At 49.4% G+C, this 20,933-nt stretch overlaps 1 long non-coding RNA gene across 1 annotated transcript in view; it reads left to right on the plus strand.

The window, feature by feature from the left end:
* Positions 1-20,933, plus strand: part of LOC122211184 — a 273,720-nt gene that overhangs the window by 238,547 nt on the left and 14,240 nt on the right. The window contains exons 5-7 of the long non-coding RNA XR_006198546.1: positions 3,441-3,868; positions 10,761-11,007; positions 14,605-14,836. This is a non-coding gene — a long non-coding RNA (uncharacterized LOC122211184). The remainder of the gene's footprint in view (positions 1-3,440; positions 3,869-10,760; positions 11,008-14,604; positions 14,837-20,933) is intronic.

The following is a 20,933-nucleotide window of genomic DNA, read 5'->3' on the forward strand; positions in this document are numbered from 1 at the left end:
TGAATTTCTGCTTCCCATATATCTTTGTATGCTCGGCATCTGAATTTCTGTTTCCCACATATCTTTGTGTGCTCGGCATCCCAGGGTGACTATACTGTCTCTAAATAGTATCTTTTTGACTAAGCCCCAGCTTCAGATGGCAAGTGCTTTGGATGAATGTCTGCAACCCCAGCTGTGTAGCAATGTGACTTTCAGTGAGTTACCCAAATGACTTACAATTTATCCAAGTACTAAGAACACCGACCAGCTCTTGTCATTTCTCCCCTTGCTAAACGATTCATAGACCTTTAAATATATTTAAATAAATGTACATGTTTAAAATATTAGAAGAAATTGGAAAAAGAAGGAAAAAAGCTATCCATAATCTCATGGCCCCAGATAGCGTGAGAACAATTGCATTATCAAGGTGCTGGAAGCCATTTGTGTTGTTTTATACAAAGTTTTTCCCACAGTTATCTTAGGAAGCTCTTACTTTTTTCCCCATGGGCATTTTTCTGCAAGCATTGTCTGTGTTACTTCCGAACACTTTCAACTACCATTTTTTAATTTGCTTTTATCCATGTGGGTGCTGGGGAGCAACTTCAGGCTGCTTACTCTTCTCCCTTCTGTAAATGAAGTTTTCCTTCTAGTATGTCCTGTATCTCAAGAGAATCTCAGAAGTGGAATCCTTGGATCAAAAGATATGAAAGTTGTTAAACTTTATCTATCTGCCTAGCAATATAGATACAGATATTTAAATTAATAGACTTACTGGAACGCCTGGGTGGCTCAGTTGGTTGAGCATTCAGGTCCTGAATTCACCGTTCATGAGTTTGGGCCCCGCATCGGGCTCTGTGCTGACAGCTCAGGGCCTGGAGCCTGCTTCGGATTCTGTGCCTCCCTCTCTCTCTCTGCCTCTCCCCCACTCACGCTCTGTCTCTCTCTGCTTCTCAAAAATAAAGAAAACTAATAAAAAATTCATTCATTCATTCATTAATAAACTTACTAAGTTTTATTTATTTGAGTAATCCCTATACTAAGTAATCCCTTAGGCTCGAACTCACCACCCTAGGACCAAGAGTTGTGTGCTCTTCTGACTGAGACAGCCAGGTGCCTCAATAGACTTTATTATTTTTTTTTAATATTTTTTAAATTTATTATTATTTTTTTTAATTTTTGTGTGAGAGAGAGAGTGAGCACAAGCAGGGGAGGGACAGAGAGAGAAAGACACAGAATCCGAAGCAGGCTCCAGGCTCTAAGCTGTTCACGCAGAGCCCTACCCAGGGCTTGAACCCATGAACTATGATGTCGTGAACTGAGCTGAAGTCAGATGCTCAACCGACTAAGCCACCCAGGCACCCCAATAGACTATTTTTGGGAGAAATTTTAGGTTTATAAAAAATCGAGTAGAAAGTAGAGCGTTCCTGTATACCAATCCCCTGCCCCCACCATATTGTTAACATCTTGGGTTCATGTGGTACATTCGCTACAACTTATGACCCAATATTAATACATTATGATGAATGAAAGGCCATACTTTATATTCAGGGTCCACTCTTTCCGTTGCATGGTTCTGTGGATTTTTGAGCAGTGCAAAACGTCACGTACCCACCATGACATTGTCGTGCAGAAGAGTTGTGCCATCCTAAAAATCCTCTGTGCTCCACCTGTCCATCTGTCCCTCCTTCCTCCCAAACCCCTGGCAGCCTCACTGATCTTTGACTGCCTCCGTAGTTTTGCCTTTTCCGGAATATCATACGGTTTCACTCATACAGTATGTAGCCTTTTCTGTTAGGCGTTTTTCATTCAGTAAATATGCATTTAAGCCCCCTCCATGTCTTTATGTGGCTTGATGCTTCATTTCTTTTTAGTGCTGAATAATTTCCTTTGTCTGGATGTAGCACAGTTTTTGTGTCTATTTACCTCCTAAAGGGCACCTTGGTTGCTTCCAAGTTTTAGCAATTAGAAGTGAAGCTGGTATACACATTTGTGTGCAGGTTTCTTCGTTCGTTCTTCTTTTTTGAATTTTATTTTAACGTTATTTATTTATTAAAGAGAGGCAGGGCAGAGAGAGAGAGAGAGAGAGAGAGAGAGAGAGAGAGGGAGACACAGAATCTGAAACAGGCTCCAGGCTCTGAGCTGTTGGCACAGAGCCTGACACGGGCCTTGAACTTGGGAATGGGGAGATCATGACCTAGGCCGAAGCCAGACACCTAACCAACTGAGCCACCCAGGTGTCCTGTTGCGTGCAGGGTTTTGAGAGGGCATAAGTTTCAACTCATTTGGGTAGATCCCAGGAACATGATCGCTGCATCCCGTAGTAAGACTATTGTTGCCTTGTAAGAAATTGCCAAAGCTTTATTTTTTCACATTTATTCAGCACTTTTAGTTATAATGCCACTAACACAGTTAATCCTCCAAATAGCTCCTGGGTTGGGAGTTACTAGCTTCTCCTTCTGTTTAGCATCCTCCAGTTGTATTGCTGAAAGGAACTCTGAAGACCTCTGGACCTCTGCATGTCCTGAGAACAACTGTTGTGCTTTGTAGATGGTGGACCCGTATTTTGAGTGGCCAGGACCTGGATCACTAAATTCAAGCAAGGCAAACATCAGGGCTTTGAAACCACACTCAGTGTTACAGTGAACACCTTCTCCTTACTTTCAAGTCCACCCGCTAGTCAGTACCACCACGTCAGCCAGGGATGCCCCAAGTGGTATTTCATTCGAGGACAAGCGCCTTGTGTCTACAGAGTCTCATGGCATTAAGATAGCAACAGCAATAATAAGGGACAACACTGATAACAGCCAGGAATTATCGATGGCTTAGTGTTGTCAGGTTCTTTACATATATTAATTCATTTACCCTCATAGCCACCCTCTGGTTAGGTACCATTGCTAACCACAATGGCGGCTTCTCAGGGATAAGAAGTTCGAGGCTTAGGGAGGCTGGCTGAGTTTCCCAAGCTTCCACAACTATTAGCGATAAAGCCAAATGTGTGCCCATCCGTTCTTGACTCCACTCAACAACGTACCGCACCATGGTTAAGAGCTGGTGACTTAGTCTGCCGGATCGAGGTTAATATTCTGGGTCTACCATTTCACTAGTCACGTAGTCTTGACTTTGCGACTTTGAGCTGCCGTGTGCCCATGTGGAAGGGGGAGAGGAAAACCCACTGTGGCAAGTGGTATGCGTTGTCTCCTCAATAGCCATTGCCTCCCCACCGCATAGAACTGTGATATGTGGAGGTGGTATGGAAGAGGGCCCAGGCCTCAGGGAAGATGGTTTCCAATCCCAGCTGAATGAGATGAATCAAAATTGGTATAAACCAGATATGGAAATGGCAGGCAAGGTCTAATTTTGTGAGGGGAAATGTGCTAGGGAGTGGGCAACTTTCCAACTAAAAAGACAAAGTGCCCCACAAAGGAGGCTCATTCTTATCTTTTTCTTCTGCCTGGATCTAGGGTAAGATACCTGGAGGTGTAGCAGCCATCTTGCAAGCATGAGGAGACAAGTCAACAGAATGAAATGCCAGAGCAGATAAGACAGAAAAAGCCTGGATCTTTGATAGCACGGTTGAGCTGTTCCACCAGCCCAAGACAGGAGTCTACATCCAGACTGTTATCGAAACAACGGCCGCTTCTTTACGTCACTCCAAGTTGTCTTTCATTTGCAGCGGAAAACGTTTCGAATGGATACACAGACTTCCGCCAAAGCACAGCCAGTGTCGGGCTGTGTTGGGCTAGTACCGTGGTTAAGAGCCCAAATTCCAGAGCCAGAAGTCCCAGGTTCCAATCTCGGCTCCACCATTACTAGGTATAGGGCCTTGGCAAGTCATTTAGCTCTTCCGTGACTCACTGGCCTCGTCTGCAAAATGCTCAGCAAAGGTGTGGTGAGTATTGAATGAAGGATAATGGTCGTTCTTAACCTCATGTGACTAAATATTTTATACAATGATTAGAACACTGCCTGACCCATAGTGTCTATGTACCTGTTTATCCAAAAGAAAAAAGAAAGGAAGAGAAGAAAAAAGAAAAGAAGAGGAAAAAAAAAAGAAAAGAGAAAAGAAAAGAAAGGAAACCATTATTATAGGCCTGGGTTTGGATCTTGATCTAATCATCTGGCCACTTGTGTTGAAACAGACTCTTGACCCTTTCACCACTGAGTCTCATGGAGCATGAAACTCCCCCTAAAGTCTGTCTCAAAGCAGCCCCAGTGGTGGTTTCTTTTTGACAGAAAGGGCCCCTTAGAGAACTGACTTGTGCAGGAGGAGAGGCTGTGGCCACAAAGTCGTGTCATGAAGCGAATGACCAAAATACCCAAACTTGCCCATGCAAATGGGTGTGATCTCCCCGACAGCCCTTTTAGAAGGCTCTAGACTTTCTCGAACTCCTTTTTGAAAGGGTCTTTCCAGCCAGTGGCTTATTCTTTTGAACCTCATATCTTGCAGGGGCAGGGTGGGCGAGGTGGGAAGGAAGGGGAGATGCCTGCTTTCCAGGCCCTTCCTTCTTTGCCACGAGGATGAGACAGACCCCTGCCCGGCGTGTAAGGGAGCTGGCTTGCCCTGGGTCTCTCCCACTTTCCACCACACACATTGCCACCCTCTGTAGAGATCAGGGTTGAATTTGGGCATGGGCTAAATGTTTCTTGGAAACATCTTTTGTGAGGTTAAAAAATCAACTGGTAGATGTGTCCATTAGCAAATCTGGTGATATCTTCCTTCAAAATGTGTGTCCATTTCACCCCTTCTCATCCCCTCTTCCGGTGACTTTACAGACCAGGCTGTCTCCCCCTTCTGCCTGGACCACTGCAGTAGCCTGCCTCCAAACGGGCCTGGCTTCTACCCTCCCCTCCCTCCTCTCTCAGCAGCCAGGGAGATCTTTTCAAAATGTAACCCAAATCCTGGGACTCACCTGCTCAAAACCCTTCAGCGGAGTCCCACCCCACCTAGAATAAAATCCAGAATTCCTCTTGTGCCCTATACGGCCCTCCCTGCGTGGACCCCAGGCCCTCGCTTTCTTCCTTTTCTCCTTGCTCACTCCACTCTCCGCACTGGTCTTCTTGCTATAGACCAAACACATCTAAGTGCAGGCTGCCTTCAGGGCCTTAGCACGGAATGGTCCCCTTTTCCGGAACATTCTTTCCCCTGGATACCTGGCTCATTTCCTCACTGCATTCAGATCTCCATTCAGATGTCAACTCCCAGGGAGACCGTCTCTGACCATCGTCCCCCACTACAGTATCCCCCAGGCCTCACTTGCTGTCATTCTCCATAGTTCTCATGTCTTGCTGACATTATTACAGATTTGGTGACTTTTTGCATCTCCCAGCAGAATACAAGCCCTGTGAGGAAAGTATGTTGTTTTGTTCATTCAGGTATTCCCAGGCCCCAGAATATTCTGCAGCTGGTGCTCAGTAAATATTAAACTAGGCAAGGCCTTTTGGGGGTGGAAACAGGGTATATCTGACAAAGCCCTAAGCCTGATGTCTCTTGTAAACTCGCGAAGCCGGCTCTGCACCTGCTTCTCGGAAAGCTACAGACAGGTTCCGAACAGCGGGAACAACACTGGGTCGGTGATTAACGTCCCCAAGGGAACCCCCCTGGACGCGCAGGTGACTGGATGACTCCACCCGCATTTGTCTTAGCATCGTCTCCCTCGCATCTGGCTCCCGTTCCCTTCTTGTGCTTCTGGGCACCAGACAAGCAGTGTCACGTTTTGGTGTCTGTACCAGTCAGGCGATGGTTCTCATCTGTGATGGTTCGAAAACAAAGGGGCCCCGTTTCTTGACATTCTCCCCATTGAAAGGCGGGATCTACGTCCTTTCCTGGAGTCCTGTCATGGCTCCAGGCAGCGGAGCTGCAAAGGCTCACGCAGCTCCCTCCAGATCTCCTTACTCGCTCCGTGGGAAGCACCGAGGCCGGGGTGCTGAAGAGTCCAAGTGCTGGTGCTCTGGCGTGTGGTCTCAGCTGAGCTCTCAGCCCCCAGTGCTGGCCGACAGCCGCACAAACTGCCATTTTGGACGTTTAGACCTTTTGCACTTTCAGATGACCACAGCCCGGCTGACATCTGACTACAAGGGCAGGGGAAACCCCAAGTCACGACTGCCCAGCCCAGCCCTTCCCAAATTCCTGACCAGAAGCTCACGAGCGGCCTAAAGCGATGGTGTTTTCTGATGCTGAGTTGTGCGATAATTGGAACTCAGCAGAACCCCCGCCCACACTCTCTCCCCCCGTACTAAGCACTATGAGCGAATGTTTCTTTAACACCCTGGTCGTCTGATTTCTCACGTGTAAGTTAGGGGTGACCATCTACATTCATGTGGTTGTTGTAGAGCAGAAGCAGGTTTTGTTGCAAACCTAGTCTGGTTCCCAGCACATGCTGTGTTTCCTCAAATCTGAGATGCTACCAGTTGCACGACTCCCTGTTAATTTACGTGTCATTAAGAGAGGAAGAAATGCCTTCAATTAAACGACTGAGCGCCACTTGTTGGATGCATCCATATTTGGGGAAGGTGAAATTTGAAAAGATGTGTGTCTGGGGATCTTTGGTTCCAAGAATCACACACGCCTAGGTAAGCCCAGGCACAGAATTAGATCCCCAAGTTTGAGTTTGGGCGGAATGAGAGGAAAGCTTGAAGCGAATGTGCCTTCTTCGGAAAGTCTCCAACCTGTCATTCTGCTTGACACGAGAAACACAAAGACCAGTAGAGGTACCCTTGTGGTCCAGGCACAAACTGTCTTCCCCAGGCTGCTCTCAAATGGGAGAGTTCAAATGCTATCGGTCACAGTTATTCAGCAAAAACATATTTTGCACGAGGGATGAAGTCAGATCCCCAGTTTTGGCTGTAAGAGGATAAGCTGTTAGTGGAAGGCTCATCTCTAGTAATAGTAACAGACTGAGCCCCATTTCTCTTCAGGTTTTGAGTCTTTTTCTTTTCTTTTCTTTTCTTTTCTTTTCTTTTCTTTTCTTTTTTTTTTTTTTTTTTTTTGACATGAACTAGTAGTGCCTTGTGACATGCCATCCAGTGAGCAAAAGGGGTCTGGGCAGGGGGCAGAATGATGGCAGAGGGGACTCAGACTACATCTAAGGGAGCAGACACGTTAAGAAGCGTCAGCATGCTAGCAGGCTTGAGGCTTAGCCTTCATACGGAATGCCCCATTTGGCCAGTACAGCCTTCATTTGCAAGGTGAGCCCCCTTCAGGACCAGAGAGGTTAAGACTCTTGCTCAAAGTCACACGGCGTTAGTAGGTCAGCAATCCATCAGACACAGAGCTTGTGCTCTTAACCACATCGCTCTGCCGATCAGGGTGTTTCCAAGAATGCAGACGTGAGTTCACATGAGACTCCAGCCAGCCCAGTGCTCAGCACGGCTGTCTTTCCGGTCTCACTTAACAGAATTCCTTTTCTGTACCTTCTTTCTTTTGCCAATGTGAGTTTTCCACCGATCAGGTTCTTCTTACCTCCTCTTCTCCTTGGTGAAAACCAAAATGTCTTCCAAGGTCCAGCTGACATGAGGCATCTTAACCCTTGTTCCTACAGGGTGAGTCTGGCACCTTGCCCCTGGGGCAGTTTGGCTGGACCTCCTGGAGGTGCTGGTGTGGTGTTTCTGTGGGTCGCTCCTCTTAGACTGGAAGTTTCCTGAGGCTCTAGGGTTAGACCTGAGTCTGAATCCCCCCTCTACAGTTTACGACCTGGGTCCTTGGACAAGTTTCTTTGCTTTCCTGGGGTTTAATTTTTGTATCTATGAAAGGCGATAACTTACTTCTCAAGGTTGTCCTGAACATGAAGTGTGTTTGCTTAGATCACACGATAAGGGCCCTAGACTGTCTGTTATTACATGTGAGGTTCTTGTTCAGTGTCTTTGTGCATCATCGCATCTCGTCCTTACAACCACCCTCTGAGGTAGGTTCTTTCACTCTCGTCCCCACTGTACAGATGAGGAAGCTGAGGTAAAACCACGTCCCCCTGGCCCCACAGCTAGAAGATGACAAAACCAGACTCGACTCTTGCCTCTGAAACCTGCTCTCTGGATGGGACCCCATTGGAAACCTTATGTGGACGGAGTTCTGAGGAGGTTTTGTCACCAACCAGCCCCTTGGGGTGTGCTTTAATTAAGGTCTTAATTTCCCACTCCTTCCTATCTAAGAGACCTTGATCCTGACTTATAGGAGAAGAATGCTCCAACCAGCTTTGTCTTGGCGAAATGTTTACATACTGCCCATTCCTGCCAATAACAGCTTCCCTCACCTTCTGGCTCTCGAGGGTGGTGGATTATCAGCACCATAATTGCCCATTTATATCATGAGCTAAAAACATGGATCAGGTTTTTGGCCTTCAAAAGTTCAAGCAAACCCCTAAGTGAAATTCAGATCCCACTTCATTCTCCAATCCAAGGATGTCACGGCCACTGTCATCATGTACCTCGAATGACTTGGCTGGTTGAGTTCCTTTCTGGTTGACTGTATTGCCAATGTCATGGGCACCCCCTAAAATGCAGGCAAAAGAAAGCAGGCATTTCTGATATGTTGTTTTCATGTTTTCCTCAAGGAGCGTCAGTTAAAGTCCCTGAACAAAATAAACTTCACTTTGTTTGCCATAGAATATTCTGAATGAATAGAGTGAGATCCATCATCCAGGAGTCTGATGCTGGGCAGGCCCTTGAGAAGATTGGGTTCCTCACAGGGGTGGGTGGGTGCACTCCATTTGGCAGCAAGGCAGAGACCTTCCTGTTTGAAGATGGATCTGGAAAAAGCCGAGGGGCTCAGAGGGTGCTCCCAGGTTGAATCGCAGTCCCAGCTCATTGTGCAGACCAGACAGCCAGTGCCGTGCTTGGGACAGCAGCCATGACGTTGGCCTCCCCTGTTCATGGCAGCACAGGGACTGAAACTGTGGTGGAGGAAGATACCAGGGCAGAAATTATTCAGGACGTGCCCCGTGTCAAGCACTGGGAGAGTCTCCTCAAACACTTGGGGGATTTTCCCTGTATCGACTCATGCTGACTTCTGATTTATTCCCGTTGTCCTCTCTGAGTGATGGGTGACTTCAGTCCGTTGAAATGTATAAGAGACCTATTTTATGGCCGAGCATAGGGTCTGTCGTAGATAATGCTGTGTGTGCACTTGAGAGGATGTGTCCTCTGCAGGTTTGGATGCTCCATAGATGTTATTTGTGAAGGCCCGGGACTGTGCCCGGGAGTGGACGGTGTTCATTCTGCAATGCTCCCGGGGGAAGGGCAAGGGCATACGTCCAAGGAGCTGAGAAGGCACAGCCAGGCTCTGACCCTGGGAGGCAGACACTGTACCAGCTTGTTCTCCAAGTGGCCCGACTAAGAAGAAAAGGCTGAGAGCCCTAGAGGGACCTCTGAGGTCAGGAGAAGATGGCTAGAGATTTGCTCAAGGGCGGGGAATTAACCCATGGAAGGGAGTGGAGCAACCGTGCACCCTTGAAACTCTCTCTCCCACGGCCTCTCTCTTCCCTCCCTGCACGCGTTCAGCAAACATCGGTCCGAGACTTGATCTTCATAGTTGCTGTGCTAGGCCGCGGGATAAAGGACTCAACATTGCCCCTGCCCTCCCAGAATCTGCAGGGTGCTAGGGATGCAGATAATTAACGGGCAACCTTGCCAAGCAGGGTGGGGGGCGTAGCTGGAAAAGTGCATACCTATCAGAGTATAGTCATTCCTGCCTACCTTCTCCCTCTCTCTTTCTCAGTGACACAGATTCGCAGATAAATGAGAATTTCCACAGGGAAGGTAAAAGATGAAGGAAATATGGTCCTATCTGTAAACCTATTTAGGAAATAATTTCACGAAGGGCAGGGAACTTATGAGTTCAGAGAGCCTGGCATGCCAGGACCAAAGAGAGAGCTTTGAAACTTGTGTGTGTGTGTGTGTGTGTGTTTGTGTGTGTGTGTGTGTGTGCGCACATGCCCACACTGGACCCTTTTTTACAAACTGGAGAAGATCTGGGTGCCTTTGGAGAATACTGCTTTTTTTTTTTTTTTAGTTTATTTTTATTTATTTTGAGAGAGACAGAGACAGCATGACTGGGGGAGGGGCAGAGAGTGAGGGGGGAGAGAGGGAATCCCAAGCAGGCCGCACACTGCCGGTGCAGAGCCCAATGCGGGCCTTGAACTCACTGATCATGAGTTCATGACCTGAGCTGAAGCCAGATTCCAGGCGCTCTAAGAATAAAGCTTTTAGAATCCCGATGGTACAACACTCAGGATGACAAAGGAAAACAATGATGTTAAAGTGCACCTCCATGCAGGGATCTCCATCGCCCATGCCCCTTCCTGGGAGAGGGGGGCCTGGAGGTTTCTGGAGTAGCGGAGAGAGATTTTCAGGCAAGAAAGAAAATTCTTTCTACAGTTTGGTAATTCTGTATTTACGGAACTAGCCATCTCCAAGACTCAGATGGCTCTCCCCCCTTTTCCATTTCCCTTTTTGTCCCCCTGGATGGAGGAGGGTGGGAAGTTAAAGGCTGACTTTGATGGGAGGGAGGGAAGCCTGAGGCTGGGTGGTCAGAGAATGTGTTTCTTTGGTAGCCTTTGGGTAACTTGTTAGGCTTTTCTACCCTATCTGAGAGTTTACTGAATAGAGAGGACACCCCGGGAGGGGAGGGTGACCCTGTATGGGAGCTGAAGAGAAGCCTGAGGTTCAGGGAGGACCCACGCTCTACTCTGGCAGAGGCTGTGGGCCCCATGAGACCAGACACATTATGGAGGAACTACTGGCAACCGCTTTGCTTATACCCTGCACCCCCATCCTTATTACCACCCTAGGACCCGAGGCTCCACATTTTACCCATGAGACAACACTGAGCAGAGTTAATCCGAAATCACGCAGCTCCAGCTAGAAGCGGGGGAGCTGAGATCTGACTCCACGTAATCCCAGGCTCTGAGACCCTCGTTGCCACTGCACCATGTCCAATTGCCTGCTGACAGCGTGGAGACCTTGGGTGCGGCTCCTGGAATCAGGTTGCCTGGGTTCCTATCCCAGCTCAACTGTCGAACGGCATGATGATCCAAGGTAAGTTCCTGACCCTGACATTCCCCATCTCTGAAATGGGATGGTTTTATCACCTTACTCGGGGACTTTTGCTGATGACTTCAGAGATAATGCACCTAAAGCTTTGAGCACGCGAGCCTGACGTGTCCGTGCTCGTGAGAGTTGGTTGCTGTGGTTATTATTAGCCCAGCAGGATAAGGAGCAATGTTCGGGGGGCCCTGGGGTGCGGTCGCCCCTCTGTTTACTCCTCCGGCTGGCAGGCGGTCAGGGGTTTGTTTTTCTGGTACGAAGGTTGCCCTCGTGTTCCGGAGTGACCCGGCAGGGCTGAGATTGTCATACAACCCCGCATGCCCGGCCAAGTTCAGCGTTTGCCTTGGCAGCCTGCACGGCCTGTGCCACTGTGGTCGAGGGAACCGCTCGTCTTCAGGCTGTTTCTCACTTTGGAGAAGCCTGACCTTCGCTCAGAGTGATCCTCTATTCCCACGTCACACAGTGGCCCGCTCACCCACTCCCTCCCAAAGCACGACATTTGTTACTCCCCAGGGAGGCAATAAGGTCGCGGCGCCTTCAAGACCCTTGTTTTTCCTTCATCTCTTCCTCTGCCCTCCTAACTCTGCCCCCCACTGGTGTTTCTCAGACACCGGAGGGGGTGCCATGAGGACCCGGAGGCAGCAAAGAACAGGGCCCCTGGCCTCCAACAGCCAGGGCATCGCTGCTCCAAGCTTCAAGTTCCTTGTCGGCAGAGAACATAGCACGTGGTTTATGTGTACAAACCTTTAAAAATAGATACAACCTTTCATCAGGTTGGGAGACTTGAATGGTTCAATAGGAAAGCCCATGCGAACATATCACAAGCTCTCCTCTTGCTGAGCCCGTGCCTGCCTTCCAGCCAGGCGGTGGTGGCCGCTACTGCCTCGGGCCTCGGGCCGCCCCCACCTCACCTGTCGGGGCTGCAGGGAGGGGCTCAGCGGCTCAGCCTTGCTCCCAGCCCCCAGGGGGCTGCAGACTGAGAGCCTCAGGCTCTGGCCATTGCTGAATTGTCACAGCAGAGCAGATGGCCCCCAGGAGTCCCCAGCGCCCTGCAGCTCATCCTGTCTTCCGGGCAGGGGCCTCAGGCCTTCCTCTGGCCAACCCACCCCCCTTCCCCAGGGGCTGTGGTGCCTTTTGCGCAGCTGGTAGGTCCCTTGCCGTCCACACAGCCTTCTATCTCCCCACTTTGGACCTTGTCCTTTCTGTTTCTTGCTGCCCAGGTGCCCATCTCTGATGGCTAAAATGTGGCTCGGCCCAAAGGACCCCTCCCTGAGCTTCACCCGCTGGCCCCGCATCTGGAACAATTGTGCATATTTTTCAACCTTAAAAATCCACTTTTCAGCCTTCTCGTTTTACGTATGTGACTTATTTGTTGCCACGCTCCATAAGGAAAGGTCTCACCCCCACCAGGCTCAGGCAGCTGGGAAAATGGAATGAATGTGGGCTTCTCTCTGCACCTCTGTTCTCCCATCTGTGAAATGGGAATGACCATTGTTAAGTCGCCAGCCTTCTTAAGAGTTGTCATAAGGCTTAAAAGAGGCTCTTGACGTGAACATCTCCTACCTCATGGTCCTGAACATTTAAAAAGATCAGTGAATGAATGATTGATCGAATGATCGAATGAATGAATGAATGCCTTTATGGTTCTGTTTGCAATTGTCAAAAACAGATAGACTTTTGCTATCATCCGTACTGTCCTTAGGAATTCTGTACTTGTGGCTTGGAAACCTAGGTTCCGGGTTAGACTCCTGAGTCACCCACTTAAGGATGTGATCCAGGCATGAACTGAATCTTCCCACACTGCAGTGACATCATGTAGGACAGGGGTCAGTAAACTATGACCTGTGGGCGACCTCCAACCCACTGCTGCTTTTGTACAGCCCAGAAACTGAAAATGGTTGTTATGTTTTCAAATGTTGTTTACATTTAAAACTTTACATGTTTGCATGTACATTTGATTTAATTTAATTTATATATTTTTAATTATTTTTTTTAATTTTTATTTTTGAGAGACAGAGATACAGCACGAGTTGGGGAGGGGCAGAGAGAGAGGGAGACACAGAATCTGAAACCGGCTCCAGGCTCTGAGCTGTCAGCACAGAGCCGGACACAGGGCTCGAACCCACAAACTGTGAGATCGTGACCTGAGCCGAAGTTGGACGCTTAACCGACTGAGCCACCCAGACGCCCCTCATTTTTACATTTGAAAAATAAAAACTCAAAAGAAGAATGCTATTTCCTAACACATGAAAACTATGGGAAATTCAGAGTATCTACAGATGGAATTTTATTGACAGCCCGCCATGCTCGTTCCTTGATGAATTGTCTCTATGGCGACAGGGGGTGCATACCTCGCTTGCACTCTCTAAGGCACAGTTGAGTAGGTGTGACAGACACCACATGGCCCACAACTCACAATTTTTTACTACCCAGCCCTTTACAAAAAGACTTTGCCCAATCCCTGGTCTGTGAGACAGGAGCAACGCTGTATACCCACCCCTCTGTGTGGATGAAGTGTTCAATTCAAGTGCCTAGCACCAAGCGGAAACTCTAGAAAAGTCCATCCCTCCTCTCTCTCCCTTTCCCATCTTCATTCCTTTCCACAGAGAGCTCTTTTATTTCAGGGTCCAAGCCACATAAAACCATAAAAAGAGGACGGCAGGCCGGCTCCCACCATGCCCTGCGCAGACGGGCCTTCAGACAGCAGGGCTGTGTTCATCGGCTCTGTCCCCTGGCCCTCGGCCGCCCCGGCCAGGCCAGTCTGTGCGGCTGCTGAGGGTGGGGCCCCGTCAGAGCCCCCCTGTGTCCTCAGGGACGTCTGGGCCATCGTGTAGGGGTGCCCTAGGGAGCTGCCTCTCTTGCATTTTCCAGAGGCTGGTGGTTTCCACCCCATCGTTTCTGCTTTGGGGCATTTCTGGAAGCTGGGCCAGTGCCCCACAATAGGTGCCCACAGCCACACGTTAGCTCAGCTTGGGAAGAGTGCTCAGCAGATGCAGCCTCTGGGCTGGAATCCAGGGTCTTGGTCCCGAACTGCAGGATGGCACAAAGTCGTGGCCAGACCCGAGGTTTGGGATCTGGTCTGGAAGCCCAGCTCTGCTCCTCACAAGCTCTGGGATGTCCCCACTGGGCTTCTTTCCTTCCTCTGGAAAGTTGGGGTGATGGTTTCTCCTGGGGAGGGGCATAGACAGGGTTTTCATCACGTAAGCAGGGTTTTGCCTTTTTCTGCACTGAAACCCTATGCCGAGAACAGCGGCTGGCCTGTGGTGAGCACACAGCAAACACCTGTTATTGAAAAGACATCCACTCAAAAGAGAGAAAGTATGTGGCGTGCCTGTCGCATCATCGGCTCGCATGAAATAGTCACACGCTGTGTCTGCTCTGAACCAGGAATCAGCACGCTACAGCCCACAAGCCAAATCTGGCCCACTGCCTGATGTTGTAAATAAAGTTTTATTGGAACGCGGCCACACCCATTCACTTACCTGTTGTCCAGAGCTGATCTCCCGCAGCAGCGATGGAGCTCCATCGTTGTGAGAGAAACCTGTGGCCTTGCGAAAGCTAAACTACATCCTATCTGGCTTTTTACAGAAAATCCTTGTGGCCCCTGCTCTGAACGTCGAGGCCACCCTGTCCGCTGGATTTCATTTCCCCCCGATTGCAGGCGTGTGGGCAGTTACAAGTTGAAAACCAGCAGCCGGCTTCAAATACATTTTCTTCATGCCCTCTCTGAAGTACTTCGTTTTTCCTTTGACACCTTAATTCTGCCACGCTATTGCAGCATGCTCAGAATAGACTTCTCAATGCCCTGCAGCTCTCACGGGTAAGGTGGTGTTACTCTCATTTCTGGGTAAGAAGAAACTCAAGCCACCCATCAATTGCTGGTGTATTCATTAGGGATCGGCCACGTGTCCTGCAATGAGTCTAGGCCTCCTCACAGGAGGAGAGTCAAGATAAAATAAGGATAATGTGCTAGATGCAACTTACTACTTGGTTCCAAGGGATGAAGTGCTGGCCAGGAGCCAAAGGAAGGTCACTGTGTCTGGGGCACAGAGTGCATAGGTTTTTCATTGTTGTGAATGGAGGGACCTTGGACACCTTCACTATGGCGTCATAATAACAAGTGACCTTCACTTGGAGTCAATTTTCCAATCTGTAAAATGGCAACAATGATACTTCACCACATCAGGTTGTTCTGAAGACTAAATGAGATCAAGCGCCTGAAACATAGTAACTACTCAGCTATTTTTATAATAAGTCCTTTATTTCTCAGTTTGGGAGAGAGATAGTCAACAGCTTTTTGCTACATGTTGCCGCTCCCTTAGATGGTCAGGGCCCACGGTTAGGAGCCTCTTACAACTTTGATTTTGGGGGCAGTGAGAAGGATCTTCCTGGGTACCACATACTAAGGGCTCCCTGTCCACGGTGCCAGCTGAACAAGGCGGGGTCATTGTCTAGTTACCACTTCATGGTCAGCAGATCTTTTTCTTCCTTTCCCTCTACAAAGACAGAATAACAGGCTTCCAGGTCCCTATGCCCCAAGGAAGAGACTGACCAGGAACCCATGAAGGCTGGGTTCAATGAGACAAGTACATCCTTGCAAGTAAAGGTGCAGAAAGTCAGCCAGGACTTCCAGGCGTGGAGCCTGGTCACTTCTGTCTTGTTCATGGCTTAGAACAGCGCCTGGAACATGGTAAATGGTTCATAAATGTTGGGGAGGATAAACAGTCCCCTCTTGTGAATGTCACAGTGCCTGCTGTCCTCAGAGGCTCTGGCTTCCTGTGTCTCTTAGACTGTGATGCCATGATGCCAACAGGTGAGGTCCAAGCTCAGAGTGAGAGCACACAGCAGCCCTGCCTGGCCCTCCCCGTGTCCCCGGTCCTACCACATTTCCTCTGTATCACCTGTCCAGGCTTCTCATCACTGAGTCTGCTGTTCCCCCTGTGCCCAGGGCTCTTCCCACCATTGCCCCTAGCCCAGCCCTGTAAGGTACAGGAAACCAGCCAACAGGACCCTGGCCCCAGCCACATCTGGATCTCCAGGCTCAATCTCCATCTATACCGGGGAATGTGAAATTACAGTCTGCAGGCCAGATCTGGTCAGTGGTCGGTTTTTGTAAGGACCTTGGACTGAGAATGGTGTTTACATTTCCAAAGGGTTGAAAATTTTAAAACGAATGCACAACAGAGACTATATGGCTGACGAAGCCCAAAACACTGACTCTCTGGTCCTTTATAGAAAAGGCTTGCTGACTCCTGGCCCAGATAGTCCTCTGATACACTAGCCGGGAAGACCAACTGTGTGAACCAGGCCCCGTGTCAGGGCTTCAGGCTTGGAGTTATTTCTTGCCACTTACCAACCCCGAGGCAGGTGGGGTTCTCGTCCCTTGTAGAGATGGGGGAAATTGAGGCATAAGAGGTTAATTCACTTGCCTGAGAATCTAAATAAATGGCAGAGCCAGGATTCAAACCCAGACAGGCAGGTTTTTTAATCATGGTGCCATTTTTCTTCTGGACACTGCCTAGCACAAGCTTTAGGACTCGCCCATACTCTATCCCATTCCGGACCCCTTGTCGCAGAGATGAACTTCAGAAAACACCGCCCTCTGCCAGCATGAGTTTCTGTCTTCCTCTGACCCACAGTCAGTGACCAGGTGTTTGGTACCCCCGCCTCCTCTCCCCTCCCGGCCACCCCCCAAGACAGTTCATCTCCTGTGTGGCTGACAAGGCTGTGCTGCCTCTGTCTGCCCCATGCAGTGGCCTGGAACCCTATTCTGTCCTGCTCCCTGAGTCCTGACGCTTTTCCATGAGCTGGATCTGAAGTTGTTCCCACTGAGTCTCTCTTCCTGGGGCATCCCTGTGCCCTCTTGTCTCTGCTTCCTTCCACTCATCTTGTCCCTCCCATGAGGAACTGGATTCGTGGCCTCGGGTCAAGAGTGCACACGTGGGAGGTGCAGTTAACTCCTGGTACCGGGCCTGGACCCTTTGTAGCCCAAGGACTGCGGCTGAGATCCTCCCCTCCTGGGAGAAAGGGGAGAAGAAGCCCCTGGGTTCAGAGTAACATGGAGGACAGCCCAGAGGTGGGGTTGCAACCCCGGGGAAACATTGCACTTCAGGGCTGTGCAGGTGGAGTGGTGCCTTTCGATCAACAGCCTAAGCGCAGGGGCACAGGAGGGGTAAGAATGGAAAGACAGCTGCCAAGAGGAACAGAGAGCTTCTCAAATCACCCCCAGCCGGTCTCCTCCCCACAGCACCAGCCCGGCTTTGACAAAACCCGCCCTTCCGGTAGTAGTCCCTCCACCTTGGCTGGAAATCACTGTGTGCAGAGTGAAGACAGCGGCCATCTTCTAGTGTGACCGTGGACAGGTTACTTAGCGCTCTGTACCTTACATTCCTCTTTTTTTTCAGATGGTGATGGTGGTAAGTACGTGGTAGGGTCTTATTCATAGATCACATGCTCCTGGCACTTAGTAGGTGCTGAGTGTGAGAATGACTCCCCCGGGGGATGCTGAATTGTGAGCTCTTCCCAGGTCATCCTGGGAAGGATGCTCTCAAGAACGCTCTGCAATTGAGGATGTACAGGAGGCCCCTAGGTCAAGGCTGGCAGGAGAGGCCTCTCAAGGGCCCGACCAACATGCTGTGTTTCTCTTGCTGAGGCTGCAGAGGCAGACACTCTCCAGACTGGAGAGTCTCGCCAGCGTCTCAGACTTCTGATTCCCCTGGCTTCGTGTCCACCTTTCTGTGGTCTTCTCCATCCTTGTTAATGACAACGCCAACTCTTCAGTCGCTCAGCCTTGGAGTCAGTTAACCTTGGTCTCCCCATCACTCACCTATCCTATCCAGACCATCAGCAAACCATACCCAGAATATCATGCCCTCTCACCACCCCAAAGCCCCTACCTGGGTCCCAGCCGCCATCATTTCTTGCCTGCATTAGTACGACAGCCCCTGACGGGTCTCTGCGTCTGCCCTTTGCCCCTCTACAATCTGTTCTCACAGCAACAGCCAGAGTCACCCTTGGAAATCAAGCCGGGGCACATGACCTTTCTGCTCCAAACCCCCCCGCAGGCTTCCCATCCTGTTCAGAGTAAAAGCCACGGGCCTTGCAACGGTCTGGGAGGCCCATGTGAACCAGCCCCGCTACCCTGACCGTGCCCTCGTTCCTTCTGTCCTGTTCATCCCACCTGCCATCCTGCCCCTGCCCTCTCGCAGACACTCGAGCTCCGCTCAGCAGCTTGCTCTTGCTGGACTCCCTCATCACCGCTCACTCCCTTAGCTCTTCCGGGCCTTTTTTCTGGCCTTACCACCTCAGCCAGGCCTCCCCTGGCCACTATTTCACATTCACCGTCGTACCCCCCCCCCCGCCCCCCACCACTCTGCAACTCTCATTCTTCTCTTTCCTGCCTTTATTTTTCTCCGTTGTTCTTGGCACCTTGTACCGTGCCTCATGATTGTGTGAGTTGATCCATTAGTGCCCCTTATCTCGCTGGAGATTCAATTCCAGGGTGGGGGGAGCAGGGATTTCTGTCTTAGCCCCCACTGAGAACCCCACCTGTGACATGGTAGCACTCTGTAAATATTTGTGGAATGAATGAATGATCTTAGACCAAAGACAGCCGGCACAGAAAATAAACCTCTATTTCAAGCAAAAGCCTTTTGGTTTTATATATATATATACACATATATATATACGTATATATATATATGTATGTGTATATATATACACATACATATATATATGTAAATATATATATGATAAAATATATGTGTTTTATATATTTATATATGGCTGAAAGTTTCAAGCATGTATATCATATATAGACATAGCATGTATATCAAGATATATATAAAAAGTTCGTGTGTGTATATATATCTCTCAAAGACCAAAATATATTTTATATATATAACCGAGGTGCCATGTTTTTTGCAAAGGAGGACACTTTCTGGCTTCCCTGGCTGCCTGCCAAGATGCACTCAAGCCGTGATGTACAGTCAACGGGGTACTTTTCGCCTCTGGTTTTCCAGACTGGAGAGCACATCATTGCCAGGAAGTTTCTGCCTCACTCTTAGTTCCCCAGGGTGGCCTGCCAGTCACCGGCGTGGTACCTCAGACAATGGAGATGCAGGGGCCGTGATTCCCTGCCTGTATGTCAAGGTCTTCGACGCCCACTTGCGCATGAGCTGGAAGAGGCGTGCCCGTCTCAGAGCGTGAAGAGCTGGCGAAGTCCCCACAGTTTCTCTCTGTCTCCTGGACCCACTTTCCCCTCTTCACAGTGGCTTCTTTGTGTCCCCCAAGGGGCCATCTCCTGCCCCTCCAGCTCATCTCCAGCTCGTGGCTTTGCTGACTCCTCACCTACCTGTGCTGTTTTCTGTACTACATAGAACTGGGTCCTCCAGGAAGACATATTGGAGTCCTGACCCACAGCAACTGTGAGTGTGACCTTATTTGGAAATAGGGTCTGTGCGGACATAATCCAGTTTAGATGAAGTCATTCTGGATCAAGATGGCCTCCAATCCAGTCATGGTGTCTTTGTAAGAGAGATGGACAGATGGGGAGAAGGCCGTGTGAAAGCAGGGGCAGACATGGGTGGGGAAGCTTCTGCAAGCCATGTGGTGTGTAAGGTTGCTGGCCCACCACAAAGGCTAGGGGAGGCCAGGAAGGACCTTGCCTTTCAGGTGTCAGAGGGAGCATGGCCCCATGGACACCTTGATTCAAGACCTTCATCCTCCGGAACTGCGACAGAATAAAGTTCTATGGTTTTAAGCCTCCCAGTCTGTGGAGCTTTGGCCACCCCAGGAGACCCACACACTCCCCTCCACCCTTCAGTCTCCTCCTCAGTGTCACCTCTTTGTTGAGTTACCCACCCGGGGCACATTTTACCATTCTTCCATCAGGTGCTTATTACCGTGTGTGATTCTGTTTTGCAAGCTTCCCCTGGTGCTCATAAGCCCTCTGCCGTGTCCATATTGCTCCCTGCGTGTCCTCAGTCTCTAACACAGCATCTGCACACACTGGGTGGGCAATAAAGTATTTGTAGGACGCATGCATTGCAGTCCAGGGGAATCTTCCAGACTTACAGAATTAGTTCGTGTCATAGAATCTCCAGTCAGAAGATGACCCTGGGTACTTCCCCTAGAAATCCTCAAAGTGCAATTATTCAAATCGAGTTGTTCAACCCAAGTCAGTTGCAGTAAAACAAGAGAGACTTGAGAGTCGGTGAGTACTTTCCCAGCTAGGGTCTGTTCTCACTGCTTAGCCTGAATGTGTTTTCCTGCCAAGAATCAAAAATGAGTTTAACCAGGGGGTTAGCAACACCTTAAATAGAAGAAACACCTCCAAAAATACAAGTTCTTTCGCACTTACCCTCCTCCTCAACCTCCCTCCCAGCCGCCCATCACCGGGACCTCCCAGTCTTGTCTCCGAGCCCTATTTCAGACCTCTCCAAATCCTGTGGTATTTTCCCTTCTTGGGCTTTAGATGGAGATGTCTGGTAGGTGCTTTTAGGTGGTTCTAGAATTGACATCTCTTCCGAGACTTGTCTGGCCCATGAACTTGGAGGCTTGGCCTCTAATGAATTCAGAATGGCCTTTATTGAGCACCTACAATGTGCCGGCTGTGCACAGCAGGGAAGTTTCACAGTCTGTAGCCTCCTTTCCTTTCCATGTAATCTGTTCCAGAAATCTATGTTTGCCATGAAGTGATCTCACTTCAGAGCTATTTTACTGATGAGGTAACTGAAACTCAGAAAGGTTAAGTAATTTGCCTAAGATCACACAGTCAGTAAGTGGTAGAGCCCTTTTCAAACCTGGGTCTGTCTGACTTCCAAGCTAGTGGGGTTTGTGTTTTTTCCTCTAAATTTACAAACGATGAAAGTGACCCTAGTCAGAAATTGCGTTATTGATAGCAAGGAGTTTTATTT

Source organism: Panthera leo, chromosome F2 (assembly GCF_018350215.1).
Source record: "Panthera leo isolate Ple1 chromosome F2, P.leo_Ple1_pat1.1, whole genome shotgun sequence".
Taxonomy (NCBI): domain Eukaryota; kingdom Metazoa; phylum Chordata; class Mammalia; order Carnivora; family Felidae; genus Panthera; species Panthera leo.